This window comes from Sapajus apella, unplaced genomic scaffold, assembly GCF_009761245.1.
Source record: "Sapajus apella isolate SASKATOON/1434 unplaced genomic scaffold, GSC_monkey_1.0 scaffold57, whole genome shotgun sequence".
NCBI classification, from domain to species: domain Eukaryota; kingdom Metazoa; phylum Chordata; class Mammalia; order Primates; family Cebidae; genus Sapajus; species Sapajus apella.
Genome location: NW_022436997.1, coordinates 10,860,651 through 10,876,936, shown reverse-complemented (window position 1 = coordinate 10,876,936; position 16,286 = coordinate 10,860,651). Strand labels below are relative to the sequence as shown.

Sequence of the window (16,286 nt, the reverse complement as noted above, 5' to 3'; positions counted from 1 at the left end):
ACACACACACACACACACACACACACACACACACACACACACACACACACACAATTAGTTCTGTTTCTCTGGAAAACTCCGCTAAAATATACATAATTAACCTGTGAATACTCATCAGTTTCTAGCAGAAATGTGTGTTTCTGCCTCCACAGAGGGCTTCTCAACCCAATTTGACAAATTGAACCAATATTAAAATATTTCTTTCATTGACCTAAGGTGGCCAGGGTATTATGTGGAATGTGCTGTTCAATTTAATTTTCCAGTTCAGTGAGGATGAATCCATTTCTTCCTCAAAGACTACAAAGCATTCTCCTTTCTCCTGTGAGTTTTACCTTCAGAATGAACATTGTAACCAGAAGGAGAGAATCAAGATGGCTTCTAAGACCATCTTGTTTCTAGAACTGGGGTGCTCAGATCAACAGCCAGAACCACTCAGAGCCCCGTTAAAAGTGTGGATTTCTGGGCCCCCTCAGATGCCCCTGGGGAAGCTATGGGGGTGACTGGACTCCAGAAACCCACATGAAGTTGAAGCACAATCCAGTGAGAAGGCCTCAGAGCACATCCAACAGTCATTTTCTCTGCTGCCTTTTACAGTTAATTATAGCAAGACGTGTTCTCTATGTACAACATTATTTTGTTTTGCGCAGGTTTTTTTTTTAGAACCAACTCTAGTTTCTGCCATTTTCAATCAGTCTTAGTTTTCACAACCCTGCTAGTTTACACAGATACCTGACACTCCTGTTCACTGTGGAGTACCTTTAGGGAAAGAGATTATTTCCTTTTCTTCTTCTCCATTTCCTCCCTAGACGTTTTCTGTTTAACTAAAGAAATCAGAAATTGGTCAAATCTGTATTTTCAGGGGATCTTCGTCCAGCTGTGTTAGGGCTGTTCTTAGTGATGTGGTAGCAGAATAAATCCCTGATTGATAAAATGTGCCATGTTTAGATGTTCTGGCAATAAAAGTGTGCTCTCAATTTTATTGGCCCTAAATGGGATCCTACAGGGATTACCTCAACAAGGGAGAGGTCTAGTTTTATGGGGTCTTTCATTCCTCTCCACACTGCTGTCCTTGGTTCCTGGGACATCTTTACCCTTCCTAATCTATGGAAGAGAAGGCAGTGTTTAGATTGAGATGTTTAATCATCACTATCCAAGTGCTCCAGTCAACTACATAAATAGGTTAGCATGACCTTGCTATATAAAGTTAGTAATTTAACTCTATGACCCTTTCTCTGGAAGTTTCACCCAAATTTCTATAACCTGATGGACAGATAAGCCAAAATGTGGCATATCTACACAAGGCAATATGAACTGGCCGTAAGAAGAATAAGTGAGCCTAAAATCATTATGCTAAATGAAATTATTGTCACAGAAGACACTTGAAGAGCCTTGCAGGACCAAAGTCACAGTACATCTGTACCCAAATGGCAAATCTTCAGTGAGGGCTCGGGGAAAAGAAACTCTTTCCCAGAAAGAAAAGAAGGATGGCTCAGCAACTTTGGACCTTCTATTAATCAGCCTTATGGCCTTAATCGAAACTCAAATTTTTCTGAACTTTAATTTTCTCATCAGTAAACTTAGGATAATAGTGTATTCATTTGTGAGGATTGAATGAGATTGTGTGTTTCAGTGCTATAGTAGTTTGTTACATAAATTGGCCCCCAATCACTTCTTCCTTTATCTGCAATTTTGGTAGTCCCCTCCCACGTTGATTCTGGGATTAGCCATGTGACTTGCTTTGACCAGTGAAGTATTAACAAGCATGATACAAGCAGATGCTTAAAATATGCTGTGCATTGGGGGTTGCCTTATGCCACCTAAGTCTACCACATGAAGATGCCTGGGCTAGCCTGCTGGAGACATGTGCCTCAGCTGTCAGCCAGCCTGACCACTAGCCATGTGAGTGAGGACATCTTAGACCATGTTATTCCAGTTGAGATGCAAGAAAACTGCAGCCATGTAAGTGACTCCAGGTGCAGAAGGACCATCAGCTGAGCTCAGCCAAAACTGCTGACCCATATTTAAAGACCACTAGAAACACACTTGTAGTCAAACAACTTGCTGCATTAAGGGAGAGTTATTCCAGAGGAACCAGAAAGGGGGAGTAGGGAGGGGCATATTGTAGGATTTGGGTGTCTGCTGGGTGATTCTGTAGTGGGTACAGGGTGGGTTTTTTTTTTGTTTGTTTGGTTTGGTTTGGTTTTGAAACAGGGTCTTACTCTTTCCCCAAAGCTGGAGTGCAGTGGTGTGATTTCGGCTCACTGCAACCTCTGGCCTCCTGGGTTCAAGCAATTCTCCTGCCTCAGCCTGCTGAGTAGCTAGGACTACAGGCAGGTACCACTATGCCTGGCTAATTTTTGTATTTTTTTTAGTAGAGACAGGGTTTTGCCATGTTGGCCAGGCTGGTCTGGAACTCTTGGCCTCAAGCAATTCACCCATCTTGGCCTCCCAAAGTGCTGAGATTACAGTTGTGAGCCACCATGCCTGGTCTAAAGGGACAGGTTTTGATTGAGTAATATCAGGAAGTGGGGGCAACTTGGTGACTGGATCTCTTGGTAATTTTTATCTATAAGGCAGGAAGATTACAGTGGGACTAGATAACTCATATTAGCTGGAGGTGGGGAATGTTTAGTTAGTACTGAATTGTGGAATATCTGTCTCCACATTCTTTCAGGCATAATCACAAAATGGTTTTGTCTCCATGGTAACAAAATGGCCGTATTGTTTATATGTTATGAAAATTGTTTATATACATTCAGAAACACTATAGCTGTCAGCTGCTGACTGTTGGAAACAACTTTGACTTTTTTATACATAGTCATGAGCAAATACAATGGTTGTCTTAAGCCTCTAAGTTTTGGGGCTTAAATTCAGCAACAGATGAGTAATATGAGCACTGCGTAATGCCTAAATTGCTGTGCAGCCTTCCTAATTCCTTCCGTGGTTATATACATAGAAAGCTTCAACTCCAGGGGATTATGAATGGAGGAGGTGGGCAGAATGTGGATAATCAATCAGGACCTACCAAGATCTAGGGACTGGAAAAGGCCTCAGAGACCTGAGGAGGCCACAAACCCGGCAGCAGACAGAGCCCATTTAACCTCCTCCCTGAGCCTGGCTCCGTCTCATTCAGATGTAGCTTCCCAGGACCAGACCTTGATGCTCTGTCTACCGTCCCAGCCCCACTTCATCCAGCGTCCACTCCAGGTTTGAGAGAAATCAAGACCAACGGGAGGACCCTGGAACCTCTTCTTGGTTAACATATCTGACAGGCATAGAGGAGTCTATGATCATCTGTGCATGAACAATCTATTCTGTTCACAAAGACTTCTGTGGATTCGACCATCATAAACCACAGTGAAGCCTCTTTGATTTTTGGTAGAAGGATATGCCTGCCATCGCTCTTCATACAGAAGGCACTGACTCATTTCAAGGAGGCATAGCTGAGGAGTAATAATTCTTGATCATTGTTTTACCCCTTGAATGGTCGATAACGTGAATGTGAACTCTTCAGCTTTCCAAGCAGGTGGCCTTATCCTAAATCATCACTGGCCACACCTTGGTCATAAATCTCCTGAGGACAGGCCATGCTTCTTGTAGTTACCTCTTCGCTAGCCAAAACCTTTAGTGAAGTTCAGGAGATTACTGGGGGAAAGGGCAATAAATCTTATTTTCCTTTTGGAAATACTCCGTCGGGTGTCTCCTATCGGCAGTTTAAAAACGGACACAAACTTTACCAACTTCTAAGAAGTATTCTTTGACTCAACCACAAAAATGTGTTTTTCCATTCATTCTCAAAGCCAAAGGCAGTTACTTTATCAAAATCTGTCAAAGTCAGGTGCAGAAAGATCCAAATGACTGAAAAGCAACAACTCATACTGGCCTCATAAAAACGAAGAAAGTAAATCCCAGTGGAAACACTGGAACATGTGACTCAGTTCAATAACTTCTTGCAAGAAAATAGGAAGCATTGCCTTCCATTGAGAGTGTTGAATTGCATTTTATATGAGAAATTATTATTATTACTAATCACAGGGGACTTTTGAATCTCAGTGGATTCTTTCTTCCTTCTTGCTCTATCAGAGCAACAGAGAGGCAACACAGGCTAACTGCAGTCAGATTATCAACTCAATCACAGTAAACTGGATCTTCCACTCCTGACTGTATGGTTTGTCAGACAATGTCAATGTTAAAATAGAAATGAAATCCATACTTTGAAGACACAATCACTCAGAAAAGTGTTTCTACCCTTGATTTAAAAAATCATCTGGCCAGATTCCTGGCTATGTACCCCTCTGCCTGTCTCATAAGGGTTTTGCATCTCAATTCCCTTGTTTGTAGAATGTGTTTCTATCAATCTCACAGGATTGCTATGAGGAACAAGTGAGAAAATGCAAAATTGCTCTGAAAAATATAAAATAATAAGCATAGTCTCTATGAGACTTTACAAATTTGTTATTTCATGAAATCTTACCATAATTCTATCACAGTAAGATAAATGGCAGCAACTTAAAACACATCTTTCCCAGAAGTAACAAGAATAACTTGTGAGCTTCTTGAGGAAAAGAGCCATTTCCAACCCACAGTAGAGATCCACTGTGTATCACCAAGGAAACGTTCCCAGGATATGTTTGTTAAATAGAGAGAAAATGGATTGCTGAGTGGATGGATGAATGGATGCATGGACAAATGGATGGGCAGATGGGTGGATGGATGGTTGGATAGATGGTTGGATGGATGGATGGATGGATGGATGGTTGGATGGATGGATGGATAGATGGATGGATGGATGGATGCAGGGCCACGATAGTATGTACCAGGATGGGTATTCAGGTTGTCAAAATATTAAAATACTTCTACATTAGTTGGTAAATATCTCTTTCCCTGAGCTCCTCAAATGCCCCCTGTTGTCTGGCCTCCTTGGATCTTTATTCTCCTACAAAGCTGTAGTCCTTTCCATAGTTTAGTAACTAAAGGATTGTTGTCTGGCACAGCAATCTATGTTGGCAGGTGATCTAAATGGTAGATCGACAGCTTCCTCCTCTTGGTAGATGCCCATGCACTGCCCCACTGTGAGATATTTTGAATAGTCCTCTTGCTTGAATGGATGACCATTTCATTACTGGGCTAGTTTTAGGCTACTGGATGTAGGCAATTTTCTTAATAAATCCCATGAGTTTTACATTTGTTGTATTTCCTAGGTCATAGGATAAAACTTCTTCAAGTTATTACATTGTAATCTGCGGTCTTTTAAGGCTTTAATTTTTGTTGTTGAGTTTCTTTTTTTCACCACACTTCAAATTTTCCAAATAATGATTTCTACATGTGGGCCGAGATTGTTTTCTTAAGTAATTCCTTATTATATTCACTCACTTTCTTAATAGTATGGGCTTGAAGGATTTATGTGGAGAAAATGCCTGCTCTGAGTATCATGACCAATGGATGCATCTAGAACAGCTGGTATGGTTTGGCTGTGTCCCCACCCAAGTCTCATCTTGAATTGTAATAATCACCACATGTCAAGGGCGGGGCCAGGAGTTGATAATTGAATCATGGGTGGTTTCCCCCATACTGTTCTCACGGTCGTGAATCAGTCTCATGAGCTCTGATGGTTTTATAAATGGAAGTCCCACTGCACAAATTCTCTTGCCTGTTGCCATGTAAGACATGAGTTTGCTCCTCCTTTGTCTTCTGCCATGATTGTTAGGGCTCCCCAGACCTGTGAATCTGTGAGTCAATTAAACCTTTTTCCTTTATAAATTACCTAGTCTCAGGGATGTCTTTATTAGCAGTCTGAGAACAGACTAATACAACAGTCTTTCATTCAACCACAGAAGAACCTGTGACAGGTGTGTATGAGTTCATTTGTTGTCTGTCTGAGGAGAAGAGGTGTTGGTCTCACACCAGTCTTCCTCCAGCTACATTGCTGGCACATCATTATGTGGCTCTGAGCAACCCGTGGCCTTTGGCTCCTCCACTGCTGACTACTACTTGGAATTCTGGGACCACTGTTCTCCGCCTGCACTGGTACCACCACTGCACAGCTTTGGCAGGAGTGGAGCCCCCTGCTCCATTTCTCCTCAGTTCCCTGCAACAACCTTGGGCAGTAATGTCTGCCTCCAACTCACATACTTCCCAATGATTAAATAATTTTCAGAAGCAGGCCAGGCGTGGTGGCTCACGCCTGTAATCTCAGAACTTTGGGAGGAGGTGGATCACCTGAGGTCAGGAGTTTGAGACCAGCCTGGCCTATGGCCAACACAGTGAAACCCCATCTCTACTAAAAATACAAAAATTGTCTGGGTGTGGTGGTGGGCACCTGTAATTCTAGCTACTCAGGAGGCTGAGGCAGAAGAATTGCTTGAACCTGGGAGGCAGAGGTTGCAGTGAGCCAAGATCATGCCACTGCACTTCAGCTTGGGTGACAGAGTGAGACTCCATCTCCACTAATAATTTTCAGAAGCAAAAAGCACTGGACACTAGCTGAGCCCTTTGTCCATCCTCCTATTTCTAGACAATGCCCAGGGTACAAAAGAAGGAGCTCTTTCTCACCCCTTATCAAACAACTCAGGGCTTTAGTTAACAAGCTCTGGGTCAGGACCTTGAAATATAAATTATTTTCATTAAGCCAGATGGGAGTTCTTGGGAAGGTAGCCATCCCCTCATGCCTCCAGTTTTCAAGGATTCATAAGCAGAAGGGCTACTGCTGAGAATTTATTCTCCAGGTTAGAGGGCAGGAAGGGAACTCTTCTAGCCCCAATTATATCTCTTTCTGCAGCATGTCACTGTATCTTAAAAGCAAAGGATGCATAAACTACTTGGGAAGTTTAATCAAAGGAAAGTTGGTATAAGAAATATGAGTTAGTATCCCAAATGTGCACTGTAAGAAAGACTGTCATACAGCCAGGACCAGGAAATGAAATGTATCAGTTGCTGATAAGCAACCTCAGCAAAGTCTCAGGATACAAAATCAATGTGCAGAAATCATGAGCATTTCTATACACCAATAACAGACTAACAGAGAGCCAAATCATGAGCGAACTCCCATTCACAATTGCTACAAACAGATTAAAATACCTAAGAACACAACTAACAAAGGACATAAAGGACCTCTTCAAGGAGAACTACAAACCACTGCTCAAGGAAATAAGAGAGGACACAAACAAATGGAGACACATTCCATGTTCAGGGTTAGGAAGAACTAATATCATGAAAATGGCCATACTGCCCAAAGTAATTTACAGATTCAACGCTATCCCCATCAAGCTACCTATGACTTTCTTCACAGAACGAGAAAAAACCACCTTAAACTTCATATGGAACCAAAAGAGAGCCTGCATACCAAGTCAATCCTAAGCAAAAAGAACAAAGTGGGAGGCATCACACTACCTGATTTCAAACTATACTACAAAGCTACAGTAATCAAAACAGCATGGTACTGGTACCAAAACAGAGATAGAGGCCAATGGAACAGAACAGAGGCCCTGGAGACAACGCCACACATCTACAATCATCTGATCTTTGACAAACCTGACGAAAACAAGCAATGGGGAAAGGATTCCCTGTTTAATAAATGGTGTTGGAAAAACTGGCTAGCAGTGTGCAGAAAGCAGAAACTGGACCCCTTCCTGACACATTACATTAAAATTAACTCCAGATGGATTAATTACTTAAACATAAGACCTAACACCATAAAAACTCTAGAAGAAAGTCTAGGCAAAACCATTCAGGACATAGGCATAGTCAAAGACTTCATGACTAAAACACCAAAAGCATTGGCAACAAAAGCCAAAATAGACAAATGGGACCTAATTAAACTCCAGAGCTTCTGTACAGCAAAAGGAACAATCATTATAGTGAACCAGCGAACAACAGAATGGGAAAAAATTTTTTGTAGTCTACCCATCTGAGAAAGGGCTAATATCCAAAGTCCACAAAGAACTAAAACAGATTTACAAGAAAAAAACAAATTCATCCAAAAGTGGGAGAGGGATACGAACTTTTCAAAAGACGACACATATGAGGCCAACAAACATATGAAAAAATGCTCAACATCACTGATTATTAAAGAAATGCAAATCAAAACCACATTGAGATACCATCTCATGCCAGTTAGAATGGCGATCATTAAAAAATCTGGAGACAACAGATGCTGGAGAGGATGTGGAGAAACAGGAACACTTTTACACTGTTGGTGGGAGTATAAACTAGTCCAACCACTGTGGAAGACATTGTGGCGCTTCCTCAAGGACCTAGAAATAGAAATTCCATTTGACCCAGCAATCCCATTACTGGGTATATACCCAAAGGATTATAAATCATTCATTCTATTATAAGGACACATGCACACGTATGTTCATTGTGGCACTGTTTACAATAGCAAAGACCTGGAACCAACCCAAATGCCCATCAACGATAGACTGGACAAGGAAAATGTGGCATATATACACCATGGAATACTATGCAGCCATAAGAAATTATGAGTTCGTGTCCTCCTTTGTAGGGACATGGATGAATCTGGAAACCATCATTCTCAGCAAACTGACACAAGAACAGCAAATCAAACACTGCATGTTCTCACTCATAGTTCTCTATAAGGACACATTGACACAGGGAGGGGAGCATCACATACTAGGGTCTGTTGGAGGGGGCCAAGAGAGGGACAGCGGCAGAGGGCGGTGGGGAGGTTGGGGAGGGATAACATGGGGAGAAACACCAGATGTGGGTGATGGGGGCATGGAGGCAGCAAACCACATTGCCATGTGTGTACCTATGCAACAATCCTGCATGTTCTTCACATGTACCCCAGAACCTAAAATACAAAAAAAAAAAAAAAAAAAAAAGAAATGTATCAGTTGCCTCTCATTTTGAGAAGGGAAAAACAGAGTGGCTGTCATTCTTCAACAGAAAATATATTGAATGATATTTTATAATTATCTCCCACTTCTCTGACACAAAGCATGAAAGAATTGGAGTATCTCAATTCCCTGCATCAGAGTATTAGAAAAGAAGCATTGCAGTAATATCAGAGCAGCCACCTCCAACAGCACCTGCCAGATTTTAAGAAGGTATTTGCTTCTGCCAACATTATTCTCCATTCCTCTACCACTAGGGAACTGGCTGAATTTTCTTCTCTGTACATAATATTCTTTTTTTTCTGACAAGGTATAATAACTATAGTGTCAAATAGTAACACGTTAGAAGAAATAAACATAACATAGATGAAAGAAGGCTTCAGGATTTGCTGAATGCACCAATTGCATGGGTCTCCAGTGTTCCAAGGTTGATTTACATCATTATTAACTGCTCTTTTCCCCACCACCCCATTCCCTCCCATGCTCCCTGGAGATCCCAGCACAGCAAATGGCATTTGCAAGTTCCTGTGAAAGATTCCCCTCAAGCTTCCAGCCCCTATCCACCAGGCCTGGGTCTGTACATCTGTGTATTTCCAGGGAATGGCTTGTGCCTGGTGAACTGAAGTATTGAGCCATAAGCCTCACCAGGAAGGACTTGCAGCCTGACTCCCAGAAGATGGTGGCAGTCTTCTGGGGTGCAAATGGCACTAGCTGTTGTTCATCTGACCCCCTTGCACAGGCACTGACAATCTGTGGGAACGGGATGGTCCTCTCAGTCTGACTGGAGGGCCTCATTGTCACTGCTGCTCAGGGCTCTCCTTACTAACAGATAAGTTCTATAATCATAACAAATAGAGTTTTTAAAAAGAAAAAAAATGAGTTCTGGTCTCATAACATCTGAGATGAGTAGGGAGAAGCAAAAGAATAAAAGCTTTTACCTTCAATGGTTCTCAAACCACTTGGTAAGAGTTGGCCTTTGGAAGAAGAACTTTACTTTTTTAAATGTCTGTGTGTGTGTGTGTGTGTGTGTGTGTGTGTGTGAGATGAGGTCTTGCTCTGTGACCCAGGCTGGAGTGTAGTGGCAAAATCATAGCTTACTGCAGCCTTGAGTTCCTGGGCTCAGGGGATCCTCCCACCTCAGCTTCCCAAGAAGCTAGAACTACAGGTGTGCACTGTCACTTTGCCTGGCTACTTTTTTTAATTTTTATTTTTTACAGAGAGGGGGTCTCATTGTGTTGCCCAGGCTGGTCTTGAACTCCTGGGCTCAAACAATTCTCCTGCCTCAGCCTCCCAAAGCTCTGGGATTACAGGTGTGAGCCACAGTACCTGGCCTGAATGGGGGAATTTAATACAGGGAATTGGTTCATTAGCTGACAGGAGAATTTACGATTTAAACAGGGGATAGAGGAAAGACAGAGATTAGCCACAGAAGGAAGCCACTAATACATCAAGGCCCATGAAAAAGTGGGAGTAGAGGGTATTACTAGAAGCCAAAGCCAGCAGATGCTGGAACTGGTGGGATAGCCCGGGAGGAGCCAGGACCCTAAGGCAGGGGCTGTCTGGAAGAAGCTGGAACCATGAAGGAAAATCCACTGCTGAGATGCAGGAAGCCAAGTAGAAGGGCAAAAAGCACCAGGCAGTTCCTTTCCTTCCTCCCTCCAGTTTTCTACCAGGCTTCCCATGGGCTATGCCTACTAGAAGCCATGGAGTAAAGACGACTAGGAAATGCAGTTTCCTATGGTCAAAAGAAGCACAGAGAAAAGGCTGGGATGGATCAGAGGCGTACTAGGTGCCCAGTCTTTTTTTGTGCCCTGGCTTATAGATCCAGAAGGCTAAGGCCAGGAGGTTAGATGACCATGTCATGAAAAACTCCAGCTTAGCCCAGCTGGCACCATCATACCCTTGGAGAAAAAGAAAGAGTATGCTCAGATATGAGAATGAAAAAAGATCCCAGAAAGAACTGGGGAATCCCAAGGGCTGAAAGAGCCACAATATGAATTTACTGGGCTCTTAAGGATGTTTGGCATCTGGGGTCTAAGGGTTGGGGTTGTCTTGGACAGCAACAGAAATCAAAATCCTCAGATTCCATTAGGAGACCTGAGGTAGAAGTTGTTCATGATAAAGCAGAGAGGGAGAAGTCAGACTGGTGTTTCCAGCTATATAAAGGTGATCTTGTAACCATATCATATGCTTGCACTGGACAATCTATATGTTCTTTGAACTGCTAAGGCTTTACACTACAATGAAATTGCCCTTACCTTTCATTAAGTTGGTAGAGACAGAGGGAAGGGTGTACTGTTGTGGGTTATGAGTCCAGGCTGGCCTGGGCTGGAAGTCCAACACCGCAGCTGCTGTCACAGTCACAAACATGACCTAACCTTTCCATTTCCTCTTTCAGAAGATGGGGTTGCTAACACCTTCCTCACAAAGCTGTTGTGAGGATTACATGAGACAAATGGATTTAGCCATGAAGCACTTAGCCCAGAGCCTGGCTCCCAGGAAGTGCTCACCTAACGCAGGTCTAGTCTGCGGAGGAGAGAAATCTTTCACAGCCTCCAGCAGACTGTCCATCCCCAAGATGCTGAGCAAATGAGAACACACAGTGAGATCTACGGCCATACCACCCTGAACGTGCCTGACCTCGTCTGATCTCGGAAGCTAAGCAGGGTCAGGCCTGGTTAGTACTTAGATGGGAGAACATGCAGTGAGAAATAGTTTCCTTGCCACCTACCTTCACAGCAAGGTGAATGAAGGAGCCCAGAGCAGATTGAGGGTGGCAAATACCTTATCATCCTGTGGCTCCTTAGTCACACACACACACACACACACACACACACACACCCCATAAACACAGACCCACAAATTACAGCCTGTCAAGACAGTCTCAGAAGCAAAAGGAGATGAGAAGAATTTACCTTTGCTGACAAATTTACGGCATTCTGATGTTCGTGAAAGCCGTGCAGTATCATGTGTATTATTACGTGGAAAATAAGAACAAAGATTCTCACAGAGGCAGAGAAAGCTCTGCTGTGCTGTTCCCACTGTCGAGTAGGCCACCAGTCACAAATTACATTCAAGTAAAATATAAACAAATGCTTTAACAAACATGTAAGTAAAATTAAAATGTTTTTAAACATTTAAACACCAAGTGGGATACAGAGGGCATCTGATAAGGGGACAGCCCAGCACAGGGTCTCGGAGTCCAGGCATCAGCAGGGGGAGGGGTGGGCCTGAGAAGGGAGAATGGCTACCTACTGGTGGATTACCCAAATAAGTGGATGTATTAAGAAGGATGCCAGGTTCCTCATTGCCAGAAAAAGAGAGCTACAAATGAGGAAGGAGACAATTAGAATGAACCTGTGGTGCTGAATTTGGGGGTATCAGTCAGTGTGTGTGTGTGTGTGTGTGTGTGTGTGTGTGTGTGTGTGTAAAGAGAGAGAAATATAGATACAAATGTTTATGTGTGAATAAGAATACATATATATATGCCCTAGCTCTGTCCACATCTGGGATCAGTGACACCCCAAAAGCAATTTTAAATACCAGATGTTCACTTTTAAATACCATTTCCTACTAAAAGAACCAAGGGCTTCTTAGAGAAATTACTGGTTCCAGGGCTGGAACAGAAAATATACAAGGTGAACTTGGAGCATCTTGTTCTGCTAGAAAGCAGGAAAATGCTCAAACAATAATAAGGATCTGTCAAAGGACAACAGCCTAAAGACCAAATCCTGGACAACTGGAGCATCAAAATAAATGTCAATGCCTGTAGTTGAACCATTTGGGCTCATCACCCCTTATAATGAGGAAGAAGGCACACCACAGAGACCATGGTGGAAGGAGGTCTCAGTAAGAAGGTGTCAGAAAGAAACCTATTATAAGATTAGGCTTTGGTTGGGGAGGGTTTTGGAACATGGGTTCACTGTGGTATACACTGTCGGAAAGCAGGGATGATGCTGTGACTGGACACCTCAATAAATCTTCTCTACAGAAGAACAACCTAGGGCAGATAATGCTGGAATGGTCAAGAAGCGGTGGTTCCTCTTATTAGTCAGGAGAGAGGGATGGGATTGTGTGGATTGCATCTTGGTTTTGTTCATTCCTAGACAAATTTATGAAGTGGCCCTGTTTTGTCTTAAGTTACCATGGTCTCAGAGTGACGCTCTCCAACATTGATGTTGTGTGAGATGATTTATGTCCAACAAACATCTAGAAGCACGAGGCCAGCTTCCAACAACACTGAGTCTGGTTGCAAGTGTCAGACCAGTTCCCAGATTTCAGGGACTACCTTTTTCTTTCTCAGCACTAATGGGTTTATTTATTTTACTGATGGAGTGAAATAAGAATCTAGGATTCCAAACAGACATAAAGTAATTATTTAATTAACTAAATTGGAAGAATGGTAAGAAATGGGACTTAAAAATAATTAATAGACTTTATTGTTAGAGCAATTTGAGGTTTACAGGAAAATTAAGGAGGAAGTACATATTCCTGTATTCCCTCCCTCACCCCTGACTGTTTCACCTTTCCCCTATTTCCTATCTTGCACATTTGTTACAGTTGATGAGGCAATATTGACACACTATTTTGAACTAAAGTCCAGAGTTTACATGAGGACTCTGTGTCATACATTTCATGGGTTTTGACAAATGTATAATGACACATCCACCATTATAATATAATACAGAATAATTTCAATGCCCTAAAAATTTCCTGTGCTCTCCTGGCCTCAAGGGATCCTTCCACTTCAGCCTCCTGAGTAGCTAAGGCTATAAGCATGTGAGCACACCAGGCTATTTTTTTTTTAATTATATTATTTTTTTATCTTTTGTAGAGATGGGGACTTGCCATGTTGCTCAGGCTGGTCTCTAATTCATGGCCTCAAGCAATCCTCCCTCCTTAGCCTCCTAATGTGCTGGGATTACAGGAGTAAGCCACCATCCCCGGCCACCACTAAGTTTCTAGCTTTCTTTGTAGTTTTGCCTTTTCAAGAATGTCACATGGCAGGAATTATACACTATGTGGCCTTTTCAGATTGGCTTCATTCACTTAGTAATATTCATTTAAGTCTCCTCAACGTCTTCTTGAGCCTTGCTAATTTATTTATTTTTATTACTGAATAACGTTCCATTGTCTGGATATACCGGTTTGTTTATCCACTCACTTATTAAAGGACATTTTTGTTACTTCCAGTTTTTGGCAATTACAAATAAAGCTGCTGTAAACACTTGTATGCAGGCTTTTGTCTGGGCACAAGTTTTCAACTCATTTAGATAAATACCTAAGAGTGCAATTGCTGAATCATATGATAAGCCTAAGTTTAGTTAGCTTTGTAAGTAACTGCCAGACTGTCGTCTAAAGTGGCTGTATCATTTTTTATTTCCAGCAGCAATGAATGAGGCTAAACTAAAAGACAACTAAACATAATGTGGGATCCTGGAACAGACAGATACAGTTAGTAAAAACTAAGGAAATCTGAATGAAGCATGGACTTTAATCATAAGGAATCACTATAGATCCATTAGTTGTAACAATTGGGTCATAGCTGTATAAGATAGTAACAAAGAGGGGAAATTGGATGTGGAGTCTACCAAATTCTCTGTACTATCTTTTCAAATTTTTATAAACATAAAAATCTGACAAAATAAAAAGTTTATGTAAATATTAAGGGAGATGACAGAATGTCACAATTTTGCAACCACCAAATGAATTTGGATAGCCATAAAGCATCGACAACTTTTATAACTGCACAAAGAGACAAGTAGATAAGATATACCTCCTATAGTCTTGTCAACAGAATTAAACTTGAGTCTGGTCCAGTCTCCAGTTCCAGCTGTCAAATTACAGGCAGTAGAGAAGACAAGAGCATATTCATCTGCATCATAAATGTTTAACCAACAGAAGCCAATACCACCTATCAATAGTGAAAGAAAACTCAAAAATAAAAAACTAGCAAAGAGAATGGACCAATACACTAAAAAATTCCCAGCACTTTGGGAGGCCAAGATGGAGGATTGCTTGAGCTCAGGAGTCTGAGATCAGCCTGGGCAACAGAGTGAGACCTTGTCTCTACAAAAAATTTTAAAAATTAGCCAGGCATGGTGGCACATGCCTGTAGTTTCAGCTACTCAGGAGGCTGAGGTGAGAGGATTGCTTGAGCCCTAGAGGTTGAGGCTGCAGTGAGCTATGAACACACCACTGCACTCCACACTGGCTAACAGAGCAAGATTCTATCTCAAATAATGCTACTAATAATAATCCCCCACCATATATGTTTACAATAGAAAGAAGAGGTTAAAAATCATAAAGAAAAAGGCAAAATTAGGGAGAGAGATCCAAGATGGCCGATTACTAGCAGCTCTGGATTGTAGCTCCCAGAGAAAGCACACAGAAAGAGAGGACGCCACACTTTTCAGATGAATTTTTGTTGCCCATGGACTAGGAGATTCCCAGCGGAGGTGCCCCACGGGTCGCCAGCGTGACTCTTGTGGCCAGTGTGGCGGTTTTGCCGGCGCTTAGGCGCGGCAGAGTAAATGGGACTAGGTCCTCTTTTGATCGACGTTTGGAGCTCCGGGAAGGCCAGAGTCACCCATTTACCTAATTGAAAAATGGATTCAAGAGGGAAGCCAGACCGGAGATTCCCAAGCAGAAAAGCACCACAAATCTTAATGCTGATGTTTTAGCCAGCGCAGTGGGTTGCTCAGATTTTGGCGCTGGGAATCAACAAGTTAGATGTCCACTCAGAGACCTAATTTGAAAGTTGGCAATCACAAAGACGACAGGTGGATAAACTCACAATGATGGGAAGAAACCAGCGTAAAAATGTTGAGAATACCCAGAGTCATAATGCCTCTCCCTCTACAGGGGATCACAGTTCCTCATCATCAAGGGAACAAGTCCTGATGGAGAACGAGTTCATTCCATTAACAGATTTAGGCTTCAGAAGGTGGAAAATAAGGAACTTTTGTGAGCTAAAACAACATGTTCTAACACAATGTAAAGAAACTAAGAACTTTGAAAAAAGGTTTGATGAAATGCTAATGAGAATAGACAATTTAGAAACTAAAATAAGTGAATTAATGGAACTGAAGAATACAATACGAGAACTTCGCGAAGTATGCACAGGTTTTAACAGTCGAATTAATCAAGCAGAAGAAAGGACATCAGAAGTCGAAGACCTACTTAATGAAATGAAATGAGAAGACAAGATTTGAGAAGAAAGAGTAAAAAGGAATGAGCAAAGTCTCCAAGAAATATGGGACTATGTGAAAAGACCTAATTTACAACTGATAGGTGTACCTGAATGTGACGAAGAGAATGAATCCAAGTTGGAAAATATTCTTCAGGATATTATTCAGGAAAACTTTCCTAACTTAGTAAGGCAGGAAAATACTCAACTCCAGGTAATCCAGAGAACACCACAAAGATATT

At 42.0% G+C, this 16,286-nt stretch overlaps 1 long non-coding RNA gene across 1 annotated transcript in view; it reads left to right on the top strand.

Annotated features, from left to right (window-relative positions):
* The window catches only part of LOC116528175, a 20,457-nt gene extending 4,561 nt beyond the window's left edge, over nucleotides 1–15,896 (top strand). The window contains exon 2 of the long non-coding RNA XR_004258906.1: nucleotides 15,802–15,896. This is a non-coding gene — a long non-coding RNA (uncharacterized LOC116528175). The remainder of the gene's footprint in view (nucleotides 1–15,801) is intronic.
* Nucleotides 15,897–16,286: the final 390 nt, after the last annotated feature.